Below are 27,472 nucleotides of genomic sequence, written 5' to 3' on the forward strand. Positions count from 1 at the left end.
TCTCAAGACAATCATAAATATACAAATACCGACGCCGCTGCACCTTTTATCGAGGTAAAATAGCCTTTTTCCGTTTTCAAGCAGCCTATGTCCCAAAACAAACAGGATTCTTTGAGCACCGAACTCCCGGGACAAAAAAATAAATCTCAACTCAGTTTACATATCTCATCCGTCCGAACTTGGGCCTGACTATAGACGGAAAATCCACGTGCACGAATTTTCATAATTTAGCTCCGACGTCACAGGCTCCCGTCCTCCCACGAATCTCGACAAGCAAACCGAAATAAGGAGAGAAAAAACTTTCCTTACCTCACTCGCTTTTTTGAGACAGTTCCACTGAGAAGTCCTCCTCCCTTTTCTTTTTTTTTTTAATTAGTGCCAATCCACGTTGAGGCGCCATTTAATGTTGGAGAAATTGGAGGTTCGATAATCGAGAGAAAAGTCTTCTCATATGTGGATAAGGAAAATGGACAGGAGCCAGCCTCGTTCGGAGGGAGATGCAACTTTATTGATGCGTCAATGAAGATCTCAGAGAGCTGGGAACATGACAATGTATTTAAAGCTGGTAGTGACGATTAGGCTTCGATTGAGTACACCCCAAAAGGCGGTCCTGTATCACGTATCAAGTACAGAGCGTCCCGTCCCTTGCACGCTATCTTCAAGGAAACTTAATGTCGCCAAGCGTATCTTCAAGGATGTCTACCTGACCTTTTCCCACAACTGTAAGCAAGTCTTTCTAAATTTCTACATGTATGCAAATCTATTCTACATTTCTACATGTATGCAAATCTATTCTACATTTCTACATGTATGCAAATCTATTCTACAAACGCAAGTGTATTTACCACTACATAAGCTTTTTACTTCCAGCAAAGTTTTTGGTATTTTTTCTGGCCTCGGAGCAACCCCTTTTGGACGGATTTGCATTCTTTCACAACCTTTTTGCAAAACAAATAAATGAAGAAATACGCACATATTAAACCACTGTTGTTTTATAAATGGCTACCCCTCTTGGCAAACAGTGGCGTTGCAACTTCCGCGGTGTTGATTATAAATACTGAAAATTCACCCTTTTCTCTCGCTTACGGCCATACTACCCTGAACACGCCCGATCTCGTCCGATCTCGGAAGCTAAGCAGGGTCGGGCCTGGTTAGTACTTGGATGGGAGACCGCCTGGGAATACCAGGTGCTGTAAGCTTTTTACTTCCAGCAAACTTTTTGGTATTTTTTCTGGCCTCGGAGCAGCCCCTTTTGGACGGATACAGCATTATTTCACAACCTGTTTGCAAAACAAATAAATGAAGAATTACACACATATTAAACCCCTGTTGTTTTATAAATGGCTACCCCTCTTGGCAAACAGTGGCGTTGCAACTTCCGCGGTGTTGATTATAAATACTGAAAATCCCCCCCTTTTGCTTACGGCCATACTACCCTGAACGCAACCACTTGCAGGTGTGTGATTGCGAGTAGACGGCTGCAGTAGGGAGAGAAAGGCTCTCCCCATTCTTTGTTTTTCTTACTTTGAAGGTTTATTTGAAAGCTTAAGTGCTTTGATTTGTCTACTTTTTCGTTTTTTGTGTCCCCAGCGGACTTGGTGTCTGTCTGGGGAGCCTTTTTTTGGTTCTCTCCTTTTTTGAGAGGACAATGGACGGACAGCGTGGCGTCAATCAAGGAATGGAGGCGAGCAGGCGAGTTGTAGATCTGCCCCCGGGGACTGATAGAAGGAATGAGGTGGCACTCGACAATGAAAAACCAACAACGTCGACGAACTACGCTCTAAACAAGGTATTTAAAAAGTCGATAATTGTGAATGAAATCGGACTGGACACAAAGGAAAAAGATATGGACAATGATTCTAACAAAGTAGCTCGGCGTGAAGAGAAAGAAAGTGAGGCGGATGAGAATAATATGAACGGATTAATTAATAAAACAATGGATTTGACTGAACAAGGACAGAGGAATGATGCGGATAAAGTGAACGATGGACTGGACATGAGGAGAAAGAAGGAATATAACATGCGTGATGGAGAAAAGAGAAATAAGCAAGAAACAAAAAAAGATATGGAGAATGTGAAAGGGCTAAGACAAAGAAAATATTTGAAAGAACTGACAATGCTTTTGGAAACAGAGGAGATTGAAAACATAACACCAATTGACTTAATTAAAGAAATTGAGAAGATGGTGGGTACGGGGAAGCTACTGGTGCTACGGTCTACACAAAATAAACAATATGAAGCGACGTTGGAAAATGAGGAGGCATGTGAAATTTTAGATGGGGGTCTCTTATGCAAAGGGGTTCTAATTCAGACTAAAAGACGACAAGTTAACGAAGTTATGGTCTCCTTCCTACAACTGCCCCCATTCATAACAGATGAAGAGGTGTTGGAAAAGCTGTAGAGGTGGAGAGTGGACCCCGTCCTCCCATTGAGGCGGCGCTTCTACCCGGGCACGTCCGTTGAAGATGGAACAAGATTCATTAAAGTAAAATTCCCGAAAGATGTAGCCTCCCTGCCGTACTCCACCAGGTTCGAGACTCCGGAAGGTCCCCTGTACTGCCGGGTGATTCACGACCGGCAGGTGAAAATCTGCCGGTTGTGCATGAACCCTGGTCACGTGCTGCGGGAGTGTCCGGAGTTCACGTGCAGAGAGTGCTCGCGGCAGGGTCACTACGCCCGGGAATGCGACGCTCCAAAATGCCCAGACTGCTGCCGTGCACTCGCACGCTGCACTTGTGTTTCCTCTGCCGAGAAAGAGGGAGAAGAAACCGAATCAGAGATAAACATGGAGACATCAAAGGAGGGGAATGAGGGTCCCTCCCAGGAACCGGCACCTGTAGAAGATCCCCCCTGTGCTCAACCCCCCGGAAAACAGGCCTCAGAGCGCGAGGACTCAGGCATGGACATCGAGATTTTAACTGGAGCGGTTGGAGCCGAGGCGGTGGGAGAGAGGGAGCAGAGAGAAGAGGAGACCCAGACGCACATGGAACTAATTAAAGAAAAACCATCGGATGAAGTTGAAAAAGGTAACTGTGACGTTTTAAGCAAGTTGGGCAATTTTATGAGCAAAAGGAAAAGGTTAAAACCAAGTATTGACACGGACAAGGTATTACAAGCACAGGAGAGAAGAAGAAAGGCAAAACAAATAGAAATAACTGGAGGGAGATTTGAGGTTTTACAGGATGATGGTGGTACATAGTAATGGTTGGTTTTTATGTTTTGTCTGACTTGGATTATTTACTGCTACTTATTTAGTTCAATGGGGTGGAATTTTATTTCAATAAACATGAGGGGAGGGGTGAATCCCGAAAAATTACAGAAGTTAATCAGAGAGACTGAGAAAAATGATATTATTTTATTGCAAGAAACGAACTGGACAAGTGTGATAGCGGAGGATTTTAGAAAACGATGGGATGGGGAGGTTTTATTTAATAATTGTGAGGGAAGAGGTAGAGGAGTGGCTTTTTTAATTAAAAGGAATATGGTTGAGGAAGTAACAGAAATATATAATGATAAAAAAGGAAAAATACTAACTATAAGTGTTGGAGAAGGTAATGAGAAAATGAATGTTTGTAACATACATGCACCGAATGAAGAGAAAGAGAAAGTTGAATTTTTTATGAAATTAAAAGTTCTAATCGAGGCTTGGGGGGAAACTGTGGTTGCTGGGGATTTTAATATAGCACTACAGAAAGAAGATGTGGCAGATAATATAGTTTTTAGAGCAGAAAGGGGAAGAAAGGAACTAATACAGGTAATGGAAGAACTCGATTTAATAGATGTATGGAGAGAAAGGAATAAAGGAGTTAGAAAGTTTAGCAGAAGACAAATTGTTTTAGATGAAATTAAGCAAAGCAGAATTGATATTGTTTTGGCAAAAAGTAGTTTTATGGAGAATTTTAAAAGTATTTACTACAGAAGATGTAATTTTAGTGATCATGACTTTATTGTTTTTAATATAGATCTGAATAAAATAGAGAAGGGGCCGGGGGTATGGATTTTAAATACAAAAGTCTTAAAAGACAATTTTTATCAAATGGAAATAGAAAATATAATTGTGAACAGCATAAAGAACATGACAAAGTATGAAAGTAACTTGGGAATATGGTGGGACAATCTAAAGTATGATATTAAAAGACATTCGATTTTGTTTTGTAAAAAACTGAGAAGACAGGAAAGGGGGAGAGAAGAAAAGTTACGAAAAGAACTAGAAGAGGAACTAAAACAAAGTGATGGGAAAAATGAAAACACGAATAAAATTATGGAGATAGAAGATGAACTTCAAAAAATAGAAGAAGAGAAATTCCAGGGAGCTATGATAAGAAGTAGAGCGAAATATATGATTGAAGGCGAACGATGCACAAAGTTCTTTTTTGAACTAGAAAAAAACAGACAGAAAACGGAAGAAATTAAATGTATTAAAAATGGAGAAGGAAAGAGATTGACAGATAAGGACAATATTTTAAAGGAAATAAAAAGATTCTATACCAACTTATTTTCAAAACAAGGTGTGGAAGAGGGTGCAAAAGATTTTTTATTGAATAATATTAAGAGTAAAGTAAGTAAGGAAGATAAAACAATGTGCAATAGAGACATCAATAGTGAAGAAATAGAGAGAGCCATAGATGAGATGAAAAACGGCAGGAGTCCTGGTCTGGATGGCTTACCATGTGAATTTTACAAGGTTTTTAAAGGTTCTCTTGTTCCTGTTTTAAGACAAATGTATGAAGAAGTGTGGAAAGGAGGGGCTCTCAGCTCAAGGATGTCAAGAGGTTTAATTAAAATTATATATAAAAAGAAAGGGGACAGGGAAGAGCTGCAGAATTTTAGACCCATAAGCCTTTTAAATTGTGACTACAAGATTTTGGCGAAGATAATGGCAAACAGACTGAAGCGGGTCTTACCAACAGTCATCCAAACTAACCAGGCTTATGCGGTAATAGGCAGAGACATCTCAGACACAGTTAATGGTGTGAGGGACAAAGTCTGGTACATGGAGAAGGCAGGAGTCAGTGGCTTTTTAATTAATGCAGACTTAGAAAAAGCGTTTGATAGGGTAGAGCACGATTTTCTATTTGCGGTTTTAGAAAGATTTGATTTTGGAGAAAACATAATCCGGTGTCTGAGATGTCTCTACGCTGATGCCAAGAGTTGTGTCAAATGCAATGGTTTTTTAACAGATTTTATTCCTTTAACCAGGTCAATAAGACAGGGCTGTCCACTGTCAGCAATACTTTACTCTTTGGTTGCAGAACCTTTAGGACTTGCGATCAATGCTGACAATGGAATAAAAGGGGTAAAGATTGAAGGTTTTAAGAATTTTAACACAGAAACCAAAATTTATCAATATGCAGATGACACAACCCTAATTTTAAAAGATGAGCACAGCATTTTTAAAGCGTTGGATGCCATAGAAATATACAGCCGGGGTTCAGGAGCTCGGATGAATGTTGGCAAAACTGAGATTTTAAAATTAGGAAAGCAAACCGCCTTGTCAAGGACACTGCCTTTTAAAGAAGTAAAAGATAACCTTAAAATTCTGGGGGTGAGAATAGGGCCAAATGAAAAAGAAACTACGAAACTGATGTGGGAGGAGACAATCGGGAAAATAAGAAATAGATTGGCATTTTGGAAAAGGAGAGGTCTTACTCTGAAGGGAAAAATTTTAGTTGTTAATACACTGTTTTTATCCAAAATATGGAGTGTCCTTGGATCAGTGTGTTTGCCATTACCCACAGTTAAAACTCTGAAGCAGTATGTGACTGATTTTATTTGGGATGGTAAGCCAGCTAAAATAGCCTATGAGACTCTGATTGGAAGGGTGGAGGAGGGCGGTCTGGGATTGCTCGATCCATCCATAAGACTGAAGGCTTTAAGAATAAAAACTGTTAAAAATTTCATGAGGGAGGGAGACAAAGAATCGACACGAATTCTGGAATACTTTTTAAACAAAACTTTTAAAATGGGGCCTTCAGCCTTGTGGATGAAAACAAAAGAATATATGACAAACGGCATCCCAGACTTTTATAGGGAAGTTTTAAGGGCTTGGAGTGATTTTATAGGACATGTAGTTTTTAAACCGGAGGGAAAGGAAGAAATTTTAAATCAACCCTTGTTCTTAAATCCGAATTTACGAATTGGAGGAGGGAACTTTTACAAGCACTGGTTTGACGCAGGATTCCGAAAAATCAGAGATCTTTTGTACGAGGTCAGACCAGGATTCTTGCCATTTCAGGCTTTCATTGACGAGATTGGTGCAACAGTAGACGAATGTAATGAAGAAAAAATCAGGAATGAGTACATGACAATAAAAAAAGCAGTTCCTAAAGAATGGTGGACAATTATAGAAAGAAATGAAAAGAAACAAGAGGAAGGTCCAATGAGAATAGAGATGAAGGACACAGGGACACCTTTTAGTGCTCTTGTTTTAAAAGACTTCTATTCTGTTTTTAGAGAAATGGCTTTTATACAACCGAGAGCAAATTCTTATTGGGAAAAGATGTTTGTAGATTTTAACACAAAAGATGTGTGGAGAAACATCAGAACCGGTTTGAAATGCCCTTCGTTAGAAAATTTTGATTTCCTTTTAGCCCACAACTGTGTTTTTAATGAAATGAGACTTTTTAAGATGGGACTTGCGAGGGATGAAACATGCAAAATATGCAAGAAGGAGAAAGAGGGCTTAAAGCATATGTTCTTTAACTGTGAAGAACTGAAAAAACTGACCGCAGTGCTTAAGGAAATGACGAAAGGTTTTGGACAGAATGAGCAGTATGTTGATGAAAATTGGGAGAAGATGTTTTTATTTGGGATGATACAAGGTAAAAAAGGAAAAAATAACCAGGCACTCAATATAGTTTTGTCAGTGGCTAGGCATACAGTGTGGGTAAGAAGAACGGTTTTGAAGAATAAAGGACGGAAACTGGATATATGCAAACTGTTTGAAAGCAAATTGAAAAGAATAATGGAAGCACTGTATGTCTATTTTAATAATAACGGAAGTTTAGAGGTTTTTAACAAAATATTTGTTCTTACTAATCCTTTTGTGCAAATAACTTGGGAGGGTGTAAGAATAAGTTTACCAGATGTGATGTAATCGACGTGCCTGTTTGTGTTTTAGCTCTATTACAATCTTTGAAGATGTATTTTACAAGTTGTTTATGGTCACTGCACAAAAAGTACTTTATGAATTATGCGACACAGTGTGCTCTGAATTTACACATAATTTGTTTTAACATTAATGCACGAATGTTGTTGTACGAGTGTTAGATGACCACGTTTTGTGTTTTTGAAAGCTATGAAGATGTACTGAGCAAAATGATGTAAATTATGGATTGTAAAATTGTTTTTGGATAAGCTCTATCAATAAAAGTCAAAAAAAAAAAATCTCGTCCGATCTCGGAAGCTAAGCAGGGTCGGGCCTGGTTAGTACTTGGATGGGAGACCGCCTGGGAATACCAGGTGCTGTAAGCTTTTTACTTCCAGCAAACTTTTTGGTATTTTTTCTGGCCTCGGAGCAGCCCCTTTTGGACGGATTTGCATTCTTTCACAACCTGTTTGCAAAACAAATAAATGAAGAATTACGCACATATTAAACCCCTGTTGTTCTATAAATGGCTACCCCTCTTGGCAAACAGTGGAGTTGCAACTTCCGCGGTGTTGATTATAAATACTGAAAATTCACCCTCTTCTTTCGCTTACGGCCATACTACCCTGAACACGCCCGATCTCGTCCGATCTCGGAAGCTAAGCAGGGTCGGGCCCGGTTAGTACTTGGATGGGAGACCGCCTGGGAATACCAGGTGCTGTAAGCTTTTTACTTCCAGCAAGCTTTTTGGTATTTTTTCTGGCCTCGGAGCAGCCCCTTTTGGACGGATTTGCATTCTTTCACAACCTTTTTGCAAAACAAATAAATGAAGAATTACACACATATTAAACCACTGTTGTTTTATAATTTGCTACCCCTCTTGGCACACAGTGGAGTTGCAACTTCCGCGGTGTTGATTATAAATACTGAAAATCCACCTTCTTCTTTCGCTTACGGCCATACTACCCTGAACACGCCCGATCTCGTCCGATCTCGGTAGCTAAGCAGGGTCGGGCCTGGTTAGTACTTGGATGGGAGACCGCCTGGGAATACCAGGTGCTGTAAGCTTTTTACTTCCAGCAAACTTTTTGGTATTTTTTCTGGCCTCGGAGCAGCCCCTTTTGGACGGATTTGCATTCTTTCACAACCTGTTTGCAAAACAAATAAATGAAGAATTACACATATTATTATTATTATTATTATTATTAAACCCCTGTTGTTCTATAAATGGCTACCCCTCTTGGCAAACAGTGGAGTTGCAACTTCCGCGGTGTTGATTATAAATACTAAAAATTCACCCTCTTCTTTCGCTTACGGCCATACTACCCTGAACACGCCCGATCTCGTCCGATCTCGGAAGCTAAGCAGGGTCGGGCCTGGTTAGTACTTGGATGGGAGACCGCCTGGGAATACCAGGTGCTGTAAGCTTTTTACTTCCAGCAAACTTTTTGGTATTTTTTCTGGCCTCGGAGCAGCCCCTTTTGGACGGATTTGCATTCTTTCACAACCTGTTTGCAAAACAAATAAATGAAGAATTACACACATATTAAACCCCTGTTGTTTTATAAATGGCTACCCCTCTTGGCAAACAGTGGCGTTGCAACTTCCGCGGTGTTGATTATAAATACTGAAAATTCACGCTCTTCTCTCGCTTACGGCCATACTACCCTGAACACGCCCGATCTCGTCCGATCTCGGAAGCTAAGCAGTCGGGCCTGGTTAGTACTTGGATGGGAGACCGCCTGGGAATACCAGGTGCTGTAAGCTTTTTACTTCCAGCAAACTTTTTGGTATTTTTTCTGGCCTCGGAGCAGCCCCTTTTGGACGGATTTGCATTCTTTCACAACCTGTTTGCAAAACAAATAAATGAAGAATTACGCACATATTAAACCACTGTTGTTTTATAATTTGCTACCCCTCTTGGCAAACAGTGGGGTTGCAACTTCCGCGGTGTTGATTATAAATACTGAAAATTCACCCTCTTCTCTCGCTTACGGCCATACTACCCTGAACACGCCCGATCTCGTCCGATCTCGGAAGCTAAGCAGTGTCGGGCCTGGTTAGTACTTGGATGGGAGACCGCCTGGGAATACCAGGTGCTGTAAGCTTTTTACTTCCAGCAAACTTTTTGGTATTTTTTCTGGCCTCGGAGCAGCCCCTTTTGGACGGATTTGCATTCTTTCACAACCGGTTTGCAAAACATATAAATGAAGAATTACACACATATTAAACCCCTGTTGTTTTATAATTGGCTACCCCTCTTGGCAAACAGTGGCGCTGCAACTTCCGCGGTGTTGATTATAAATACTAAAAATTCTCCGTCTACTTTCGCTTACGGCCATACTACCCTGAACACGCCCGATCTCGTCCGATCTCGGAAGCTAAGCAGGGTCGGGCCTGGTTAGTACTTGGATGGGAGACCGCCTGGGAATACCAGGTGCTGTAAGCTTTTTACTTCCAGCAAACTTTTTAGTAGTTTTTCTGGCCTCGGAGCAGCCCCTTTTGGACGGATACAGCATTCTTTCACAACCTGTTTGCAAAACAAATAAATGAAGAATTACGCCCATATTAAACCCCTGTTGTTTTATAATTGGCTACCCCTCTTGGCAAACAGTGGCGCTGCAACTTCCGCAGTGTTGATTATAAATACTGAAAATTCTCCCTCTTCTTTCGCTTACGGCCATACTACCCTGAACACGCCCGATCTCGTCCGATCTCGGAAGCTAAGCAGGGTCGGGCCTGGTTAGTACTTGGATGGGAGACCGCCTGGGAATACCAGGTGCTGTAAGCTTTTTACTTCCAGCAAAGACACTGCTGATAAACAAGAGGAGAAGAGGGATGAATTCACTGTTCCGCCTCCAGTTTCTATGGGAAAATGGACCAACAAGGAAAGGGTTCTCATCTTCTCATCGAGAGGTGTTGACTACAGAACGCGACATTTGATGCAAGACATGAGGAGCATCATGCCACATTCAAAAGCAGATACCAAAATGGACAGAAAAGACAAGTTATTTGTGATCAATGAGGTATGTGAGATGAAGAACTGCAATAAGTGCCTATTTTTTGAAGCCAAGAAGAAACAAGATCTCTACATGTGGATATCAAATACTCCTAACGGGCCATCTGCCAAATTCCTGGTTCAGAATATTCACACTCTGGCTGAGCTCAAGATGACTGGGAATTGCCTGAAAGGTTCCAGACCGCTTCTGTCCTTCGATCCTACATTCGACAAGGAGCCTCATTACGCATTACTGAAAGAGCTTTTTATACAGACGTTTTCTACGCCACATTATCACCCAAAAAGCCAACCCTTTGTAGACCATGTCTTCACCTTCACTATTGTGGACGAAAGGATTTGGTTCAGAAACTACCAGATCATTGAGGAGGATGCAGCGCTCGTGGAAATCGGACCACGCTTCGTTTTAAACCTCATAAAAATGTTTCAAGGAAGCTTCGGGGGACCAACGCTTTATGAAAACCCAAACTTCAAGTCGCCAAATAGGCACCGGCGCGAGCTCCGCATAGCAGCAGCGGCCCGTGTGCGTGAGAGGCAGGTCGTGAAGGAGATGCAGAAGATGAAGAATGCCGAGATCAAGCCAGAGATTGTCAGCGATGTGACCGACAGCGTCTTCGATACGCCGGCACCTGAGAAACCGGTCGTGATTGAGACAGAGCCGCCCGAACGCGTTTCAACAACTAAAAAGAAGGGCAAAATGTTTAAAAGGAACCGGATGCAGAAGGCCCGCCTGTAAATGGACGGACTGTTAAGTGACAGGGAGAGAGTTGAAAGTACATTTATTAACTTCATGTTTTTTTTAGTGTGTGCAACATATCAAGTTGCTTTTTGTCATGTTTCGAACGAAGCTTCATTTCTGCTTTTGATGTTTTGTACATTTTCAGACCAAAAAAAAGTACTGGCATAAAAATCTTAAACCTTTGGGTGAAAGTCAGTTTCAAGTAAAAAAATCTCGTCCGATCTCGGAAGCTAAGCAGGGTCGGGCCTGGTTAGTACTTGGATGGGAGACCGCCTGGGAATACCAGGTGCTGTAAGCTTTTTACTTCCAGCAAACTTTTTGGTATTTTTTCTGGCCTCGGAGAAGCCCCTTTTGGACGGATTTGCATTCTTTCACAACCTGTTTGCAAAACAAATAAATGAAGAATTACGCACATATTAAACCCCTGTTGTTTTATAAATGGCTACCCCTCTTGGCAAACAGTGCTGTTGCAACTTCCTCGGTGTTGATTATAAATACTGAAAGCCACCCTCTTCTTTCGCTTACGGCCATACTACCCTGAACACGCCCGATCTCGGAAGCTAAGCAGGGTTGGGCCTGGTTAGTACTTGGATGGGAGACCGCCTGGGAATACCAAGTGCTGTAAGCTTTTTACTTCCAGCAAACTTTTTGGTATTTTTTCTGGCCTCGGAGCAGCCCCTTTTGGACGGATTTGCATTCTTTCACAACCTGTTTGCAAAACAAATAAATGAAGAATTACGCACATATTAAACCCCTGTTGTTCTATAAATGGCTACTCCTCTTGGCAAACAGTGGAGTTGCAACTTCCGCGGTGTTGATTATAAATACTGAAAATTCACCCTCTTCTTTCGCTTACGGCCATACTACCCTGAACACGCCCGATCTCGTCCGATCTCGGAAGCTAAGCAGGGTCGGGCCTGGTTAGTACTTGGATGGGAGACCGCCTGCGAATACCAGGTGCTGTAAGCTTTTTACTTCCAGCAAACTTTTTGGTATTTTTTCTGGCCTCGGAGCAGCCCCTTTTGGACGGATTTGCATTCTTTCACAACCTGTTTGCAAAACAAATAAATGAAGAATTACGCACATATTAAACCCCTGTTGTTCTATAAATGGTTACCCCTCTTGGCAAACAGTGGAATTGCAACTTCCGCGGTGTTGATTATAAATACTGAAAATTCACCCTCTTCTTTCGCTTACGGCCATACTACCCTGAACACGCCCGATCTCGTCCGATCTCGGAAGCTAAGCAGGGTCGGGCCTGGTTAGTACTTGGATGGGAGACCGCCTGGGAATACCAGGTGCTGTAAGCTTTTTACTTCCAGCAAACTTTTTGGTATTTTTTCTGGCCTCGGAGCAGCCCCTTTTGGACGGATTTGCATTCTTTCACAACCTGTTTGCAAAACAAATAAATGAAGAATTACGCACATATTAAACCCCTGTTGTTTTATAAATGGCTACCCCTCTTGGCAAACAGTGGCGTTGCAACTTCCGCGGTGTTGATTATAAATACTGAAAATTCACCCTCTTCTTTCGCTTACGGCCATACTACCCTGAACACGCCCGATCTCGTCCGATCTCGGAAGCTAAGCAGGGTCGGGCCTGGTTAGTACTTGGATGGGAGACCGCCTGGGAATACCAGGTGCTGTAAGCTTTTTACTTCCAGCAAACTTTTTGGTATTTTTTCTGGCCTCGGAGCAGCCCCTTTTGGACGGATTTGCATTCTTTCACAACCTGTTTGCAAAACAAATAAATGAAGAATTACGCACATATTAAACCCCTGTTGTTCTATAAATGGCTACCCCTCTTGGCAAACAGTGGAGTTGCAACTTCCGCGGTGTTGATTATAAATACTGAAAATTCACCCTCTTCTTTCGCTTACGGCCATACTACCCTGAACACGCCCGATCTTGTCCGATCTCGGAAGCTAAGCAGGGTCGGGCCTGGTTAGTACTTGGATGGGAGACCGCCTGGGAATACCAGGTGCTGTAAGCTTTTTACTTCCAGCAAACTTTTTGGTATTTTTTCTGGCCTCGGAGCAGCCCCTTTTGGACGGATTTGCATTCTTTCACAACCTGTTTGCAAAACAAATAAATGAAGAATTACACACATATTAAACCCCTGTTGTTCTATTAATGGCTACCCCTCTTGGCAAACAGTGGAGTTGCAACTTCCACGGTGTTGATTATAAATACTGAAAATTCACCCTCTTCTTTCGCTTACGGCCATACTACCCTGAACATGCCCGATCTCGGAAGCTAAGCAGGGTCGGGCCTGGTTAGTACTTGGATGGGAGACCGCCTGGGAATACCAGGTGCTGTAAGCTTTTTACTTCCAGCAAACTTTTTGGTATTTTTTCTGGCCTCGGAGCAGCCCCTTTTGGACGGATTTGCATTCTTTCACAACCTTTTTGCAAAACAAATAAATGAAGAAATACGAACATATTAAACCATTGTTGTTTTATAATTTGCTACCCCTCTTGGCAAACAGTGGGGTTGCAACTTCCGCGGTGTTGATTATAAATACTGAAAATTCACCCTCTTCCCTCGCTTACGGCCATACTACCCTGAACACGCCCGATCTCGTCCGATCTCGGAAGCTAAGCAGGGTCGGGCCTGGTTAGTACTTGGATGGGAGACCGCCTGGGAATACCAGGTGCTGTAAGCTTTTTACTTCCAGCAAACTTTTTGGTATTTTTTCTGGCCTCGGAGCAGCCCCTTTTGGACGGATTTGCATTCTTTCACAACCTGTTTGCAAAACAAATAAATGAAGAATTACACACATATTAAACCCCTGTTGTTTTATAAATGGCTACCCCTCTTGGCAACAGTGGCGTTGCAACTTCCGCGGTGTTGATTATAAATACTGAAAATTCACGCTCTTCTCTCGCTTACGGCCATACTACCCTGAACACGCCCGATCTCGTCCGATCTCGGAAGCTAAGCAGGGTCGGGCCTGGTTAGTACTTGGATGGGAGACCGCCTGGGAATACCAGGTGCTGTAAGCTTTTTACTTCCAGCAAACTTTTTGGTATTTTTTCTGGCCTCGGAGCAGCCCCTTTTGGACGGATTTGCATTCTTTCACAACCTGTTTGCAAAACAAATAAATGAAGAATTACGCACATATTAAACCCCTGTTGTTCTATAAATGGCTACCCCTCTTGGCAAACAGTGGCGTTATTGAAGAAAAGAAAAAAAAAAAAAAAAAAATCTCGTCCGATCTCGGAAGCTAAGCAGGGTCGGGCCTGGTTAGTACTTGGATGGGAGACCGCCTGGGAATACCAGGTGCTGTAAGCTTTTTACTTCCAGCAAACTTTTTGGTATTTTTTCTGGCCTCGGAGCAGCCCCTTTTGGACGGATTTGCATTCTTTCACAACCTTTTTGCAAAACAGATAAATGAAGAATTACACACATATTAAACCACTGTTGTTTTATAATTTGCTACCCCTCTTGGCACACAGTGGCGTTGCAACTTCCGTGGTGTAATTATAAATACTAAAAATTCTCCCTGTTCTTTCGCTTACGGCCATACTACCCTGAACACGCCCGATCTCGGAAGCTAAGCAGGGTCGGGCCTGGTTAGTACTTGGATGGGAGACCGCCTGGGAATACCAGGTGCTGTAAGCGTTTTACTTCCAGCAAACTTTTTGGTATTTTTTCTGGCCTCGGAGCAGCCCCTTTTGGACGGATTTGCATTCTTTCACAACCTTTTTGCAAAACAGATAAATGAAGAATTACACACATATTAAACCACTGTTGTTTTATAATTTGCTACCCCTCTTGGCACACAGTGGCGTTGCAACTTCCGTGGTGTCATTATAAATACTAAAAATTCTCCCTCTTCTTTCGCTTACGGCCATACTACCCTGAACACGCCCGATCTCGGAAGCTAAGCAGGGTCGGGCCTGGTTAGTACTTGGATGGGAGACCGCCTGGGAATACCAGGTGCTGTAAGCTTTTTACTTCCAGCAAACTTTTTGGTATTTTTTCTGGCCTCGGAGCAGCCCCTTTTGGACGGATTTGCATTCTTTCACAACCTTTTTGCAAAACAAATAAATGAAGAAATACGAACATATTAAACCATTGTTGTTTTATAATTTGCTACCCCTCTTGGCAAACAGTGGGGTTGCAACTTCCGCGGTGTTGATTATAAATACTGAAAATTCACCCTCTTCTCTCGCTTACGGCCATACTACCCTGAACACGCCCGATCTCGTCCGATCTCGGAAGCTAAGCAGGGTCGGGGCTGGTTAGTACTTGGATGGGAGACCGCCTGGGAATACCAGGTGCTGTAAGCTTTTTACTTCCAGCAAACTTTTTGGTATTTTTTCTGGCCTCGGAGCAGCCCCTTTTGGACGGATTTGCATTCTTTCACAACCTGTTTGCAAAACAAATAAATGAAGAATTACGCACATATTAAACCCCTGTTGTTCTATAAATGGCTACCCCTCTTGGCAAACAGTGGAGTTGCAACTTCCGCGGTGTTGATTATAAATACTGAAAATTCACCCTCTTCTTTCGCTTACGGCCATACTACCCTGAACACGCCCGATCTCGTCCGATCTCGGAAGCTAAGCAGGGTCGGGCCTGGTTAGTACTTGGATGGGAGACCGCCTGGGAATACCAGGTGCTGTAAGCTTTTTACTTCCAGCAAGCTTTTTGGTATTTTTTCTGGCCTCGGAGCAGCCCCTTTTGGACGGATTTGCATTCTTTCACAACCTTTTTGCAAAACAAATAAATGAAGAATTACACACATATTAAACCACTGTTGTTTTATAATTTGCTACCCCTCTTGGCAAACAGTGGGGTTGCAACATCCGCGGTGTTGATTATAAATACTGAAAATTCACCCTCTTCTCTCGCTTACGGCCATACTACCCTGAACACGCCCGATCTCGTCCGATCTCGGAAGCTAAGCAGAGTCGGGCCTGGTTAGTACTTGGATGGGAGACCGCCTGGGAATACCAGGTGCTGTAAGCTTTTTACTTCCAGCAAACTTTTTGGTATTTTTTCTGGCCTCGGAGCAGCCCCTTTTGGACGGATTTGCATTCTTTCACAACCTGTTTGCAAAACAAATAAATGAAGAAATACGCACATATTAAACCCCTGTTGTTCTATTAATGGCTACCCCTCTTGGCAAACAGTGGAGTTGCAACTTCCGCGGTGTTGATTATAAATACTGAAAATTCACCCTCTTCTTTCGCTTACGGCCATACTACCCTGAACACGCCCGATCTCGTCCGATCTCGGAAGCTAAGCAGGGTCGGGCCCGGTTAGTACTTGGATGGGAGACCGCCTGGGAATACCAGGTGCTGTAAGCTTTTTACTTCCAGCAAGCTTTTTGGTATTTTTTCTGGCCTCGGAGCAGCCCCTTTTGGACGGATTTGCATTCTTTCACAACCTGTTTGCAAAACAAATAAATGAAGAATTACACACATATTAAACCACTGTTGTTTTATAATTTGCTACCCCTCTTGGCACACAGTGGAGTTGCAACTTCCGCGGTGTTGATTATAAATACTGAAAATTCACCTCATTCGCTTACGGCCATACTACCCTGAACACGCCCGATCTCGTCCGATCTCGGAAGCTAAGCAGGGTCGGGCCTGGTTAGTACTTGGATGGGAGACCGCCTGGGAATACCAGGTGCTGTAAGCTTTTTACTTCCAGCAAACTTTTTGGTATTTTTTCTGGCCTCGGAGCAGCCCCTTTTGGACGGATTTGCATTCTTTCACAACCTTTTTGCAAAACAGATAAATGAAGAATTACACACATATTAAACCACTGTTGTTTTATAATTTGCTACCCCTCTTGGCACACAGTGGCGTTGCAACTTCCGTGGTGTAATTATAAATACTAAAAATTCTCCCTGTTCTTTCGCTTACGGCCATACTACCCTGAACACGCCCGATCTCGTCCGATCTCGGAAGCTAAGCAGGGTCGGGCCTGGTTAGTACTTGGATGGGAGACCGCCTGGGAATACCAGGTGCTGTAAGCGTTTTACTTCCAGCAAACTTTTTGGTATTTTTTCTGGCCTCGGAGCAGCCCCTTTTGGACGGATTTGCATTCTTTCACAACCTTTTTGCAAAACAGATAAATGAAGAATTACACACATATTAAACCACTGTTGTTTTATAATTTGCTACCCCTCTTGGCACACAGTGGCGTTGCAACTTCCGTGGTGTAATTATAAATACTAAAAATTCTCCCTCTTCTTTCGCTTACGGCCATACTACCCTGAACACGCCCGATCTCGGAAGCTAAGCAGGGTCGGGCCTGGTTAGTACTTGGATGGGAGACCGCCTGGGAATACCAGGTGCTGTAAGCTTTTTACTTCCAGCAAACTTTTTGGTATTTTTTCTGGCCTCGGAGCAGCCCCTTTTGGACGGATTTGCATTCTTTCACAACCTTTTTGCAAAACAAATAAATGAAGAAATACGAACATATTAAACCATTGTTGTTTTATAATTTGCTACCCCTCTTGGCAAACAGTGGGGTTGCAACTTCCGCGGTGTTGATTATAAATACTGAAAATTCACCCTCTTCTCTCGCTTACGGCCATACTACCCTGAACACGCCCGATCTCGTCCGATCTCGGAAGCTAAGCAGGTTCGGGCCTGGTTAGTACTTGGATGGGAGACCGCCTGGGAATACCAGGTGCTGTAAGCTTTTTACTTCCAGCAAACTTTTTGGTATTTTTTCTGGCCTCGGAGCAGCCCCTTTTGGACGGATTTGCATTCTTTCACAACCTGTTTGCAAAACAAATAAATGAAGAATTACGCACATATTAAACCCCTGTTGTTCTATAAATGGCTACCCCTCTTGGCAAACAGTGGAGTTGCAACTTCCGCGGTGTTGATTATAAATACTGAAAATTCACCCTCTTCTTTCGCTTACGGCCATACTACCCTGAACACGCCCGATCTCGTCCGATCTCGGAAGCTAAGCAGGGTCGGGCCTGGTTAGTACTTGGATGGGAGACCGCCTGGGAATACCAGGTGCTGTAAGCTTTTTACTTCCAGCAAGCTTTTTGGTATTTTTTCTGGCCTCGGAGCAGCCCCTTTTGGACGGATTTGCATTCTTTCACAACCTTTTTGCAAAACAAATAAATGAAGAATTACACACATATTAAACCACTGTTGTTTTATAATTTGCTACCCCTCTTGGCAAACAGTGGGGTTGCAACATCCGCGGTGTTGATTATAAATACTGAAAATTCACCCTCTTCTCTCGCTTACGGCCATACTACCCTGAACACGCCCGATCTCGTCCGATCTCGGAAGCTAAGCAGAGTCGGGCCTGGTTAGTACTTGGATGGGAGACCGCCTGGGAATACCAGGTGCTGTAAGCTTTTTACTTCCAGCAAACTTTTTGGTATTTTTTCTGGCCTCGGAGCAGCCCCTTTTGGACGGATTTGCATTCTTTCACAACCTGTTTGCAAAACAAATAAATGAAGAAATACGCACATATTAAACCCCTGTTGTTCTATTAATGGCTACCCCTCTTGGCAAACAGTGGAGTTGCAACTTCCGCGGTGTTGATTATAAATACTGAAAATTCACCCTCTTCTTTCGCTTACGGCCATACTACCCTGAACACGCCCGATCTCGTCCGATCTCGGAAGCTAAGCAGGGTCGGGCCCGGTTAGTACTTGGATGGGAGACCGCCTGGGAATACCAGGTGCTGTAAGCTTTTTACTTCCAGCAAGCTTTTTGGTATTTTTTCTGGCCTCGGAGCAGCCCCTTTTGGACGGATTTGCATTCTTTCACAACCTGTTTGCAAAACAAATAAATGAAGAATTACACACATATTAAACCACTGTTGTTTTATAATTTGCTACCCCTCTTGGCACACAGTGGAGTTGCAACTTCCGCGGTGTTGATTATAAATACTGAAAATTCACCCTCTTCTTTCGCTTACGGCCATACTACCCTGAACACGCCCGATCTCGTCCGATCTCGGAAGCTAAGCAGGGTCGGGCCTGGTTAGTACTTGGATGGGAGACCGCCTGGGAATACCAGGTGCTGTAAGCTTTTTACTTCCAGCAAACTTTTTGGTATTTTTTCTGGCCTCGGAGCAGCCCCTTTTGGACGGATTTGCATTCTTTCACAACCTGTTTGCAAAACAAATAAATGAAGAATTACGCACATATTAAACCCCTGTTGTTCTATAAATTGCTACCCCTCTTGGCAAACAGTGGAGTTGCAACTTCCGCGGTGTTGATTATAAATACTGAAAATTCACCCTCTTCTTTCGCTTACGGCCATACTACCCTGAACGCAACCACTTGCAGGTGTGTGATTGCGAGTAGACGGCTGCAGTAGGGAGAGAAAGGCTCTCCCCATTCTTTGTTTTTCTTACTTTGAAGGTTTATTTGAAAGTTTAAGTACTTTGATTTGTCTACTTTTTTCGTTTTTTGCGTCCCCAGCGGACTTGGTGTCTGTCTGGGGAGCCTTTTTGGGTTCTCTCCTTTTTTGAGAGGACAATGGACGGACAGCGTGGCGTCAATCAAGGAGTGGAGGCGAGCAGCCGAGTTGTAGATCTGCCTCCGGGGACTGATAGAAGGAATGAGGTGGCACTCGACAATGAGAAACCAACAACGTCGAAGAACTACGCTACAAACAAGGTATTTAAAAAGTCGAAAATTGTGAATGAAATCGGACTGGACACAAAGGAAAGGAGCATGGACAATGATTCTAACAAAGTAGCTCGATGTGAAGAGAAAGAAAGTGAGGCGGATGAGAATAATATGAACGGATCAATTAATAAAACAACGGATCTGTTTGAGCAAGGACGGAATAATGATGCAGATAAAATGGACGATGGACTGGACGCGAGAAGAAGGAAGGAACATAACATACGTGATAAAGAAAAGAAGAATAACCAAGAAGAAAAAAAAGATATGGGGAATGTGAAAAGACTAAGACAAAGAAAATATTTGAGGGAACTAACAATGCTTTTAGAAACAGAGGGGAGTCAGAACATAGCACCAATTGACTTAATTAAGGAAATTGAGAGGATGGTGGGTGCAGGGAAACTACTCGGACTACGGCCTAAGCAAAATAATCAATATGAAGCAACGCTGGAAAACGAGGAGGCGTGCGAAGCTTTAGATGGAGGTCTTTTATACAAGGGAAATTTAATCCGGACAAAAAGACTTTAAGTGAACGAAATCATGGTCTCCTTTTTGCAACTGCCCCTGTTCATACCGGATGAAGAGGTGCTGGAGAAGCTACAGAGGTGGGGAGTGGACCCTGTCCTTCCATTGAGGCGGCGCTTCTACCCGGGCACATCCGTAGAAGACGGAACGAGGTTCATCAAAGCTAAATTCCCCAAGGATGTGGCCTCCCTGCCGTACTCCACCAGGTTCGAGACTCCGGACGGTCCCCTGTACTGCCGGGTGATTCACGACCGGCAGGTGAAAATCTGCCGGTTGTGCATGAACCCTGGTCACGTGCTGCGGGAGTGTCCGGAGTTCACGTGCAGGGAGTGCTTGCGGCAGGGTCACTACGCCCGGGAGTGCGACGCTCTAAAATGCCCAGACTGCTGCCGTGCACTCGCACGCTGCACTTGTGTTTCCTCTGCCGAGAAAGAGGGAGAAGTAAACGAGTCAGAGATAAACATGGAGACATCAAAGGAGGGGGATGAGGGTCCCTCCCAGGAGCCGGCACCTGTAGAAGATCCCCCCTGTGCCCAACCCCCTGGACAACAGGCCTCAGAGCGCGAGGACTCAGGCATGGACATCGAAATTTTAACCGGAGCGGTTGAGACCGAGGCGGTGGGGGAGAGGGAGCAGAGAGAAGAGGAGACCCAGACGCACATGGAACTAATTAAAGAAGAACCATTGGATGAAGTTAAAAAAGGTAACTGTGACGTTTTAAACAAGTTGGGCAATTTTATGAGCAAGAGGAAAAGGTTAAAACCAAGTATTGACACGGACAAGGTATTACAAGCACGGGAGAGAAGAAGAAAGGCAAAACAAACAGAAATAACTGGAGGGAGATATGAGGTTTTACAGGATGATGGTGGCACATGATATATTTTTGGTTTTTATGTTTTGTCTGACTTGGATTATTTACTGCTACTTATTTAGTTCAATGGGGTGGAATTTTATTTCAATAAACATGAGGGGAGGGGTGAATCCCGAAAAATTACAGAAGTTAATCAGAGAGACTGAGAAAAATGATATTATTTTATTGCAAGAAACGAACTGGACAAGTGTGATAGCGGAGGATTTTAGAAAACGATGGGATGGGGAGGTTTTATTTAATAATTGTGAGGGAAGAGGTAGAGGAGTGGCTTTTTTAATTAAAAGGAATATGGTTGAGGAAGTAACAGAAATATATAATGATAAAAAAGGAAAAATACTAACTATAAGTGTTGGAGAAGGTAATGAGAAAATGAATGTTTGTAACATACATGCACCGAATGAAGAGAAAGAGAAAGTTGAATTTTTTAAGAAATTAAAAGTTCTAATCGAGGCTTGGGGGGAAACTGTGGTTGCTGGGGATTTTAATATAGCACTACAGAAAGAAGATGTGGCAGATAATATAGTTTTTAGAGCAGAAAGGGGAAGAAAGGAACTAATACAGGTAATGGAAGAACTCGACTTAATAGATGTATGGAGAGAAAGGAATAAAGGAGTTAGAAAGTTTAGCAGAAGACAAATTGTTTTAGATGAAATTAAGCAAAGCAGAATTGATATTGTTTTGGCAAAAAGTAGTTTTATGGAGAATTTTAAAAGTATTTACTACAGAAGATGTAATTTTAGTGATCATGACTTTATTGTTTTTAATATAGATCTGAATAAAATAGAGAAGGGGCCGGGGGTATGGATTTTAAATACAAAAGTCTTAAAAGACAATTTTTATCAAATGGAAATAGAAAATATAATTGTGAACAGCATAAAGAACATGACAAAGTATGAAAGTAACTTGGGAATATGGTGGGACAATCTAAAGTATGATATTAAAAGACATTCGATTTTGTTTTGTAAAAAACTGAGAAGACAGGAAAGGGGGAGAGAAGAAAAGTTACGAAAAGAACTAGAAGAGGAACTAAAACAAAGTGATGGGAAAAATGAAAACACGAATAAAATTATGGAAATAGAAGATGAACTTAAAAAAATAGAAGAAGAGAAATTCCAGGGAGCTATGATAAGAAGTAGAGCGAAATATATGATTGAAGGCGAACGATGCACAAAGTTCTTTTTTGAACTAGAAAAAAACAGACAGAAAACGGAAGAAATTAAATGTATTAAAAATGGAGAAGGAAAGAGATTGACAGATAAGGACAATATTTTAAAGGAAATAAAAAGATTCTATACCAACTTATTTTCAAAACAAGGTGTGGAAGAGGGTGCAAAAGATTTTTTATTGAATAATATTAAGAGTAAAGTAAGTAAGGAAGATAAAACAATGTGCAATAGAGACATCAATAGTGAAGAAATAGAGAGAGCCATAGATGAGATGAAAAACGGCAGGAGTCCTGGTCTGGATGGCTTACCATGTGAATTTTACAAGGTTTTTAAAGGTTCTCTTGTTCCTGTTTTAAGACAAATGTATGAAGAAGTGTGGAAAGGAGGGGCTCTCAGCTCAAGGATGTCAAGAGGTTTAATTAAAATTATATATAAAAAGAAAGGGGACAGGGAAGAGCTGCAGAATTTTAGACCCATAAGCCTTTTAAATTGTGACTACAAGATTTTGGCGAAGATAATGGCAAACAGACTGAAGCGGGTCTTACCAACAGTCATCCAAACTAACCAGGCTTATGCGGTAATAGGCAGAAACATCTCAGACACAGTTAATGGTGTGAGGGACAAAGTCTGGTACATGGAGAAGGCAGGAGTCAGTGGCTTTTTAATTAATGCAGACTTAGAAAAAGCGTTTGATAGGGTAGAGCACGATTTTCTATTTGCGGTTTTAGAAAGATTTGATTTTGGAGAAAACATAATCCGGTGTCTGAGATGTCTCTACGCTGATGCCAAGAGTTGTGTCAAATGCAATGGTTTTTTAACAGATTTTATTCCTTTAACCAGGTCAATAAGACAGGGCTGTCCACTGTCAGCAATACTTTACTCTTTGGTTGCAGAACCTTTAGGACTTGCGATCAATGCTGACAATGGAATAAAAGGGGTAAAGATTGAAGGTTTTAAGAATTTTAACACAGAAACCAAAATTTATCAATATGCAGATGACACAACCCTAATTTTAAAAGATGAGCACAGCATTTTTAAAGCGTTGGATGCCATAGAAATATACAGCCGGGGTTCAGGAGCTCGGATGAATGTTGGCAAAACTGAGATTTTAAAATTAGGAAAGCAAACCGCCTTGTCAAGGACACTGCCTTTTAAAGAAGTAAAAGATAACCTTAAAATTCTGGGGGTGAGAATAGGACCAAATGAAAAAGAAACTACGAAACTGATGTGGGAGGAGACAATCGGGAAAATAAGAAATAGATTGGCATTTTGGAAAAGGAGAAGTCTTACTCTGAAGGGAAAAATTTTAGTTGTTAATACACTGTTTTTATCCAAAATATGGAGTGTCCTTGGATCAGAGTGTTTGCCATTACCCACAGTTAAAACTCTGAAGCAGTATGTGACTGATTTTATTTGGGATGGTAAGCCAGCTAAAATAGCCTATGAGACTCTGATTGGAAGGGTGGAGGAGAGCGGTCTGGGATTGCTCGATCCATCCATAAGACTGAAGGCTTTAAGAATAAAAACTGTTAAAAATTTCATGAGGGAGGGAGACAAAGAATCGACACGAATTCTGGAATACTTTTTAGACAAAACTTTTAAAATGGGGCCTTCAGCCTTGTGGATGAAAACAAAAGAATATATGACAAACGGCATCCCAGACTTTTATAGGGAAGTTTTAAGGGCTTGGAGTGATTTTATAGGACATGTAGTTTTTAAACCGGAGGGAAAGGAAGAAATTTTAAATCAACCCTTGTTCTTAAATCCGAATTTACGAATTGGAGGAGGGAACTTTTACAAGCACTGGTTTGACGCAGGATTCCGAAAAATCAGAGATCTTTTGTACGAGGTCAGACCGGGATTCTTGCCATTTCAGGCTTTCATTGACGAGATTGGTGCAACAGTAGACGAATGTAATGAAGAAAAAATCAGGAATGAGTACATGACAATAAAAAAAGCAGTTCCTAAAGAATGGTGGACAATTATAGAAAGAAATGAAAAGAAACAAGAGGAAGGTCCAATGAGAATAGAGATGAAGGACACAGGGACACCTTTTAGTGCTCTTGTTTTAAAAGACTTCTATTCTATTTTTAGCGGAATGGCTTTTATACAACCGAGAGCAAATTCTTATTGGGAAAAGATGTTTGTAGATTTTAACACAAAAGATGTGTGGAGAAACATCAGAACCGGTTTGAAATGCCCTTCGTTAGAAAATTTTGATTTCCTTTTAGCCCACAACTGTGTTTTTAATGAAATGAGACTTTTTAAGATGGGACTTGCGAGGGATGAAACATGCAAAATATGCAAGAAGGAGAAAGAGGGCTTAAAGCATATGTTCTTTAACTGTGAGGAACTGAAAAAACTGACCGCAGTGCTTAAGGAAATGACGAAAGGTTTTGGACAGAATGAACAGTATGTTGATGAAAATTGGGAGAAGATGTTTTTATTTGGGATGATACAAGGTAAAAAAGGAAAAAATAACCAGGCACTCAATATAGTTTTGTCAGTGGCTAGGCATACAGTGTGGGTAAGAAGAACGGTTTTGAAGAATAAAGGACGGAAACTGGATATATGCAAACTGTTTGAAAGCAAATTGAAAAGAATAATGGAAGCACTGTATGTCTATTTTAATAATAACGGAATTTTAGAGGTTTTTAACAAAATATTTGTTCTTACTAATCCTTTTGTGCAAATAACTTGGGAGGGTGTAAGAATAATTTTACCAGATGTGATGTAATCAATGTGCCTGTTTGTTTTTTTAGCTCTATTACAATCTTTGAAGATGTATTTTACAAGTTGTTTATGGTCACTGCACAAAAAGTACTTTATGAATTATGCGACACAGTGTGCTCTGAATTTACACATAATTTGTTTTAACATTAATGCACGAATGTTGTTGTACGAGTGTTAGATGACCACGTTTTGTGTTTTTGAAAGCTATGAAGATGTACTGAGCAAAATGATGTAAATTATGGATTGTAAAATTGTTTTTGGATAAGCTCTATCAATAAAAGTCAAAAAAAAAAAAAAAAAAATCTCGTCCGATCTCGGAAGCTAAGCAGGGTCGGGCCTGGTTAGTACTTGGATGGGAGACCGCCTGGGAATACCAGGTGCTGTAAGCTTTTTACTTCCAGCAAGCTTTTTGGTATTTTTTCTGGCCTCGGAGCAGCCCCTTTTGGACGGATTTGCATTCTTTCACAACCTTTTTGCAAAACAAATAAATGAAGAATTACACACATATTAAACCACTGTTGTTTTATAATTTGCTACCCCTCTTGGCAAACAGTGGGGTTGCAACATCCGCGGTGTTGATTATAAATACTGAAAATTCACCCTCTTCTCTCGCTTACGGCCATACTACCCTGAACACGCCCGACCTCGTCCGATCTCGGAAGCTAAGCAGAGTCGGGCCTGGTTAGTACTTGGATGGGAGACCGCCTGGGAATACCAGGTGCTGTAAGCTTTTTACTTCCAGCAAACTTTTTGGTATTTTTTCTGGCCTCGGAGCAGCCCCTTTTGGACGGATTTGCATTCTTTCACAACCTGTTTGCAAAACAAATAAATGAAGAATTACACACATATTAAACCACTGTTGTTTTATAATTTGCTACCCCTCTTGGCACACAGTGGAGTTGCAACTTCCGCGGTGTTGATTATAAATACTGAAAATTCACCCTCTTCTTTCGCTTACGGCCATACTACCCTGAACACGCCCGATCTCGTCCGATCTCGGAAGCTAAGCAGGGTCGGGCCTGGTTAGTACTTGGATGGGAGACCGCCTGGGAATACCAGGTGCTGTAAGCTTTTTACTTCCAGCAAACTTTTTGGTATTTTTTCTGGCCTCGGAGCAGCCCCTTTTGGACGGATTTGCATTCTTTCACAACCTGTTTGCAAAACAAATAAATGAAGAATTACGCACATATTAAACCCCTGTTGTTCTATAAATTGCTACCCCTCTTGGCAAACAGTGGAGTTGCAACTTCCGCGGTGTTGATTATAAATACTGAAAATTCACCCTCTTCTTTCGCTTACGGCCATACTACCCTGAACACGCCCGATCTCGTCCGATCTCGGAAGCTAAGCAGGGTCGGGCCTGGTTAGTACTTGGATGGGAGACCGCCTGGGAATACCAGGTGCTGTAAGCTTTTTACTTCCAGCAAACTTTTTGGTATTTTTTCTGGCCTCGGAGCAGCCCCTTTTGGACGGATTTGCATTCTTTCACAACCTGTTTGCAAAACAAATAAATGAAGAATTACGCACATATTAAACCCCTGTTGTTCTATAAATTGCTACCCCTCTTGGCAAACAGTGGAGTTGCAACTTCCGCGGTGTTGATTATAAATACTGAAAATTCACCCTCTTCTTTCGCTTACGGCCATACTACCCTGAACGCAACCACTTGCAGGTGTGTGATTGCGAGTAGACGGCTGCAGTAGGGAGAGAAAGGCTCTCCCCATTCTTTGTTTTTCTTACTTTGAAGGTTTATTTGAAAGTTTAAGTACTTTGATTTGTCTACTTTTTTCGTTTTTTGCGTCCCCAGCGGACTTGGTGTCTGTCTGGGGAGCCTTTTTGGGTTCTCTCCTTTTTTGAGAGGACAATGGACGGACAGCGTGGCGTCAATCAAGGAGTGGAGGCGAGCAGCCGAGTTGTAGATCTGCCTCCGGGGACTGATAGAAGGAATGAGGTGGCACTCGACAATGAGAAACCAACAACGTCGAAGAACTACGCTACAAACAAGGTATTTAAAAAGTCGAAAATTGTGAATGAAATCGGACTGGACACAAAGGAAAGGAGCATGGACAATGATTCTAACAAAGTAGCTCGATGTGAAGAGAAAGAAAGTGAGGCGGATGAGAATAATATGAACGGATCAATTAATAAAACAACGGATCTGTTTGAGCAAGGACGGAATAATGATGCAGATAAAATGGACGATGGACTGGACGCGAGAAGAAGGAAGGAACATAACATACGTGATAAAGAAAAGAAGAATAACCAAGAAGAAAAAAAAGATATGGGGAATGTGAAAAGACTAAGACAAAGAAAATATTTGAGGGAACTAACAATGCTTTTAGAAACAGAGGGGAGTCAGAACATAGCACCAATTGACTTAATTAAGGAAATTGAGAGGATGGTGGGTGCAGGGAAACTACTCGGACTACGGCCTAAGCAAAATAATCAATATGAAGCAACGCTGGAAAACGAGGAGGCGTGCGAAGCTTTAGATGGAGGTCTTTTATACAAGGGAAATTTAATCCGGACAAAAAGACTTTAAGTGAACGAAATCATGGTCTCCTTTTTGCAACTGCCCCTGTTCATACCGGATGAAGAGGTGCTGGAGAAGCTACAGAGGTGGGGAGTGGACCCTGTCCTTCCATTGAGGCGGCGCTTCTACCCGGGCACATCCGTAGAAGACGGAACGAGGTTCATCAAAGCT

At 42.1% G+C, this 27,472-nt stretch overlaps 28 non-coding genes and 5 pseudogenes across 28 annotated transcripts; all 33 read left to right on the plus strand.

The window, feature by feature from the left end:
- Window positions 1-1,080: 1,080 nt before the first annotated feature.
- On the plus strand, window positions 1,081-1,199 carry LOC148375782 (5S ribosomal RNA). The gene has a single exon (XR_015849203.1). It is a non-coding gene; the product is annotated as a 5S ribosomal RNA (ribosomal RNA).
- A 6,496-nt stretch (window positions 1,200-7,695) lies between these two features.
- LOC148375783 (5S ribosomal RNA) lies at window positions 7,696-7,814 on the plus strand. The gene has a single exon (XR_015849460.1). It is a non-coding gene; the product is annotated as a 5S ribosomal RNA (ribosomal RNA).
- A 222-nt stretch (window positions 7,815-8,036) lies between these two features.
- LOC148375784 (5S ribosomal RNA) lies at window positions 8,037-8,155 on the plus strand. The gene has a single exon (XR_015847332.1). It is a non-coding gene; the product is annotated as a 5S ribosomal RNA (ribosomal RNA).
- A 241-nt stretch (window positions 8,156-8,396) lies between these two features.
- On the plus strand, window positions 8,397-8,515 carry LOC148375785 (5S ribosomal RNA). The gene has a single exon (XR_015849204.1). It is a non-coding gene; the product is annotated as a 5S ribosomal RNA (ribosomal RNA).
- Window positions 8,516-8,737: 222 nt separating this feature from the next.
- Window positions 8,738-8,854, plus strand: LOC148375786 (5S ribosomal RNA). Its single transcript, XR_015848132.1, has one exon. It is a non-coding gene; the product is annotated as a 5S ribosomal RNA (ribosomal RNA).
- A 222-nt stretch (window positions 8,855-9,076) lies between these two features.
- On the plus strand, window positions 9,077-9,195 carry LOC148375787 (5S ribosomal RNA). The gene has a single exon (XR_015847629.1). It is a non-coding gene; the product is annotated as a 5S ribosomal RNA (ribosomal RNA).
- A 222-nt stretch (window positions 9,196-9,417) lies between these two features.
- LOC148375788 (5S ribosomal RNA) lies at window positions 9,418-9,536 on the plus strand. The gene has a single exon (XR_015849205.1). It is a non-coding gene; the product is annotated as a 5S ribosomal RNA (ribosomal RNA).
- Window positions 9,537-9,759: 223 nt separating this feature from the next.
- On the plus strand, window positions 9,760-9,878 carry LOC148375789 (5S ribosomal RNA). Its single transcript, XR_015849206.1, has one exon. It is a non-coding gene; the product is annotated as a 5S ribosomal RNA (ribosomal RNA).
- Window positions 9,879-11,361: 1,483 nt separating this feature from the next.
- Window positions 11,362-11,470, plus strand: LOC148375790 (5S ribosomal RNA; annotated as a pseudogene).
- A 222-nt stretch (window positions 11,471-11,692) lies between these two features.
- LOC148375791 (5S ribosomal RNA) lies at window positions 11,693-11,811 on the plus strand. Its single transcript, XR_015847391.1, has one exon. It is a non-coding gene; the product is annotated as a 5S ribosomal RNA (ribosomal RNA).
- Window positions 11,812-12,033: 222 nt separating this feature from the next.
- LOC148375792 (5S ribosomal RNA) lies at window positions 12,034-12,152 on the plus strand. Its single transcript, XR_015849207.1, has one exon. It is a non-coding gene; the product is annotated as a 5S ribosomal RNA (ribosomal RNA).
- Window positions 12,153-12,374: 222 nt separating this feature from the next.
- Window positions 12,375-12,493, plus strand: LOC148375793 (5S ribosomal RNA). The gene has a single exon (XR_015849208.1). It is a non-coding gene; the product is annotated as a 5S ribosomal RNA (ribosomal RNA).
- A 222-nt stretch (window positions 12,494-12,715) lies between these two features.
- LOC148375794 (5S ribosomal RNA) lies at window positions 12,716-12,834 on the plus strand. Its single transcript, XR_015847592.1, has one exon. It is a non-coding gene; the product is annotated as a 5S ribosomal RNA (ribosomal RNA).
- A 222-nt stretch (window positions 12,835-13,056) lies between these two features.
- Window positions 13,057-13,165, plus strand: LOC148375795 (5S ribosomal RNA; annotated as a pseudogene).
- A 222-nt stretch (window positions 13,166-13,387) lies between these two features.
- On the plus strand, window positions 13,388-13,506 carry LOC148375796 (5S ribosomal RNA). Its single transcript, XR_015849209.1, has one exon. It is a non-coding gene; the product is annotated as a 5S ribosomal RNA (ribosomal RNA).
- A 221-nt stretch (window positions 13,507-13,727) lies between these two features.
- Window positions 13,728-13,846, plus strand: LOC148375797 (5S ribosomal RNA). The gene has a single exon (XR_015849210.1). It is a non-coding gene; the product is annotated as a 5S ribosomal RNA (ribosomal RNA).
- A 510-nt stretch (window positions 13,847-14,356) lies between these two features.
- Window positions 14,357-14,465, plus strand: LOC148375798 (5S ribosomal RNA; annotated as a pseudogene).
- A 221-nt stretch (window positions 14,466-14,686) lies between these two features.
- LOC148375799 (5S ribosomal RNA) lies at window positions 14,687-14,795 on the plus strand (annotated as a pseudogene).
- Window positions 14,796-15,017: 222 nt separating this feature from the next.
- Window positions 15,018-15,136, plus strand: LOC148375800 (5S ribosomal RNA). The gene has a single exon (XR_015847862.1). It is a non-coding gene; the product is annotated as a 5S ribosomal RNA (ribosomal RNA).
- A 222-nt stretch (window positions 15,137-15,358) lies between these two features.
- Window positions 15,359-15,477, plus strand: LOC148375801 (5S ribosomal RNA). The gene has a single exon (XR_015849211.1). It is a non-coding gene; the product is annotated as a 5S ribosomal RNA (ribosomal RNA).
- A 222-nt stretch (window positions 15,478-15,699) lies between these two features.
- Window positions 15,700-15,818, plus strand: LOC148375802 (5S ribosomal RNA). Its single transcript, XR_015847569.1, has one exon. It is a non-coding gene; the product is annotated as a 5S ribosomal RNA (ribosomal RNA).
- A 222-nt stretch (window positions 15,819-16,040) lies between these two features.
- On the plus strand, window positions 16,041-16,159 carry LOC148375803 (5S ribosomal RNA). Its single transcript, XR_015849461.1, has one exon. It is a non-coding gene; the product is annotated as a 5S ribosomal RNA (ribosomal RNA).
- A 218-nt stretch (window positions 16,160-16,377) lies between these two features.
- LOC148375804 (5S ribosomal RNA) lies at window positions 16,378-16,496 on the plus strand. Its single transcript, XR_015849212.1, has one exon. It is a non-coding gene; the product is annotated as a 5S ribosomal RNA (ribosomal RNA).
- A 221-nt stretch (window positions 16,497-16,717) lies between these two features.
- LOC148375805 (5S ribosomal RNA) lies at window positions 16,718-16,836 on the plus strand. Its single transcript, XR_015847349.1, has one exon. It is a non-coding gene; the product is annotated as a 5S ribosomal RNA (ribosomal RNA).
- A 221-nt stretch (window positions 16,837-17,057) lies between these two features.
- LOC148375806 (5S ribosomal RNA) lies at window positions 17,058-17,166 on the plus strand (annotated as a pseudogene).
- A 222-nt stretch (window positions 17,167-17,388) lies between these two features.
- On the plus strand, window positions 17,389-17,507 carry LOC148375807 (5S ribosomal RNA). Its single transcript, XR_015847635.1, has one exon. It is a non-coding gene; the product is annotated as a 5S ribosomal RNA (ribosomal RNA).
- A 222-nt stretch (window positions 17,508-17,729) lies between these two features.
- Window positions 17,730-17,848, plus strand: LOC148375808 (5S ribosomal RNA). Its single transcript, XR_015849213.1, has one exon. It is a non-coding gene; the product is annotated as a 5S ribosomal RNA (ribosomal RNA).
- Window positions 17,849-18,070: 222 nt separating this feature from the next.
- LOC148375809 (5S ribosomal RNA) lies at window positions 18,071-18,189 on the plus strand. Its single transcript, XR_015847571.1, has one exon. It is a non-coding gene; the product is annotated as a 5S ribosomal RNA (ribosomal RNA).
- A 222-nt stretch (window positions 18,190-18,411) lies between these two features.
- On the plus strand, window positions 18,412-18,530 carry LOC148375810 (5S ribosomal RNA). The gene has a single exon (XR_015849462.1). It is a non-coding gene; the product is annotated as a 5S ribosomal RNA (ribosomal RNA).
- Window positions 18,531-18,752: 222 nt separating this feature from the next.
- LOC148375811 (5S ribosomal RNA) lies at window positions 18,753-18,871 on the plus strand. The gene has a single exon (XR_015849214.1). It is a non-coding gene; the product is annotated as a 5S ribosomal RNA (ribosomal RNA).
- A 6,508-nt stretch (window positions 18,872-25,379) lies between these two features.
- Window positions 25,380-25,498, plus strand: LOC148375812 (5S ribosomal RNA). The gene has a single exon (XR_015847961.1). It is a non-coding gene; the product is annotated as a 5S ribosomal RNA (ribosomal RNA).
- Window positions 25,499-25,720: 222 nt separating this feature from the next.
- On the plus strand, window positions 25,721-25,839 carry LOC148375813 (5S ribosomal RNA). The gene has a single exon (XR_015849215.1). It is a non-coding gene; the product is annotated as a 5S ribosomal RNA (ribosomal RNA).
- Window positions 25,840-26,061: 222 nt separating this feature from the next.
- LOC148375814 (5S ribosomal RNA) lies at window positions 26,062-26,180 on the plus strand. The gene has a single exon (XR_015849216.1). It is a non-coding gene; the product is annotated as a 5S ribosomal RNA (ribosomal RNA).
- The last annotated feature ends 1,292 nt before the right edge of the window (window positions 26,181-27,472 follow it).

Source organism: Urocampus carinirostris, chromosome 1 (assembly GCF_059441175.1).
Source record: "Urocampus carinirostris isolate Australia breed hairy pipefish chromosome 1, RoL_Ucar_1.0, whole genome shotgun sequence".
NCBI lineage: Eukaryota > Metazoa > Chordata > Actinopteri > Syngnathiformes > Syngnathidae > Urocampus > Urocampus carinirostris.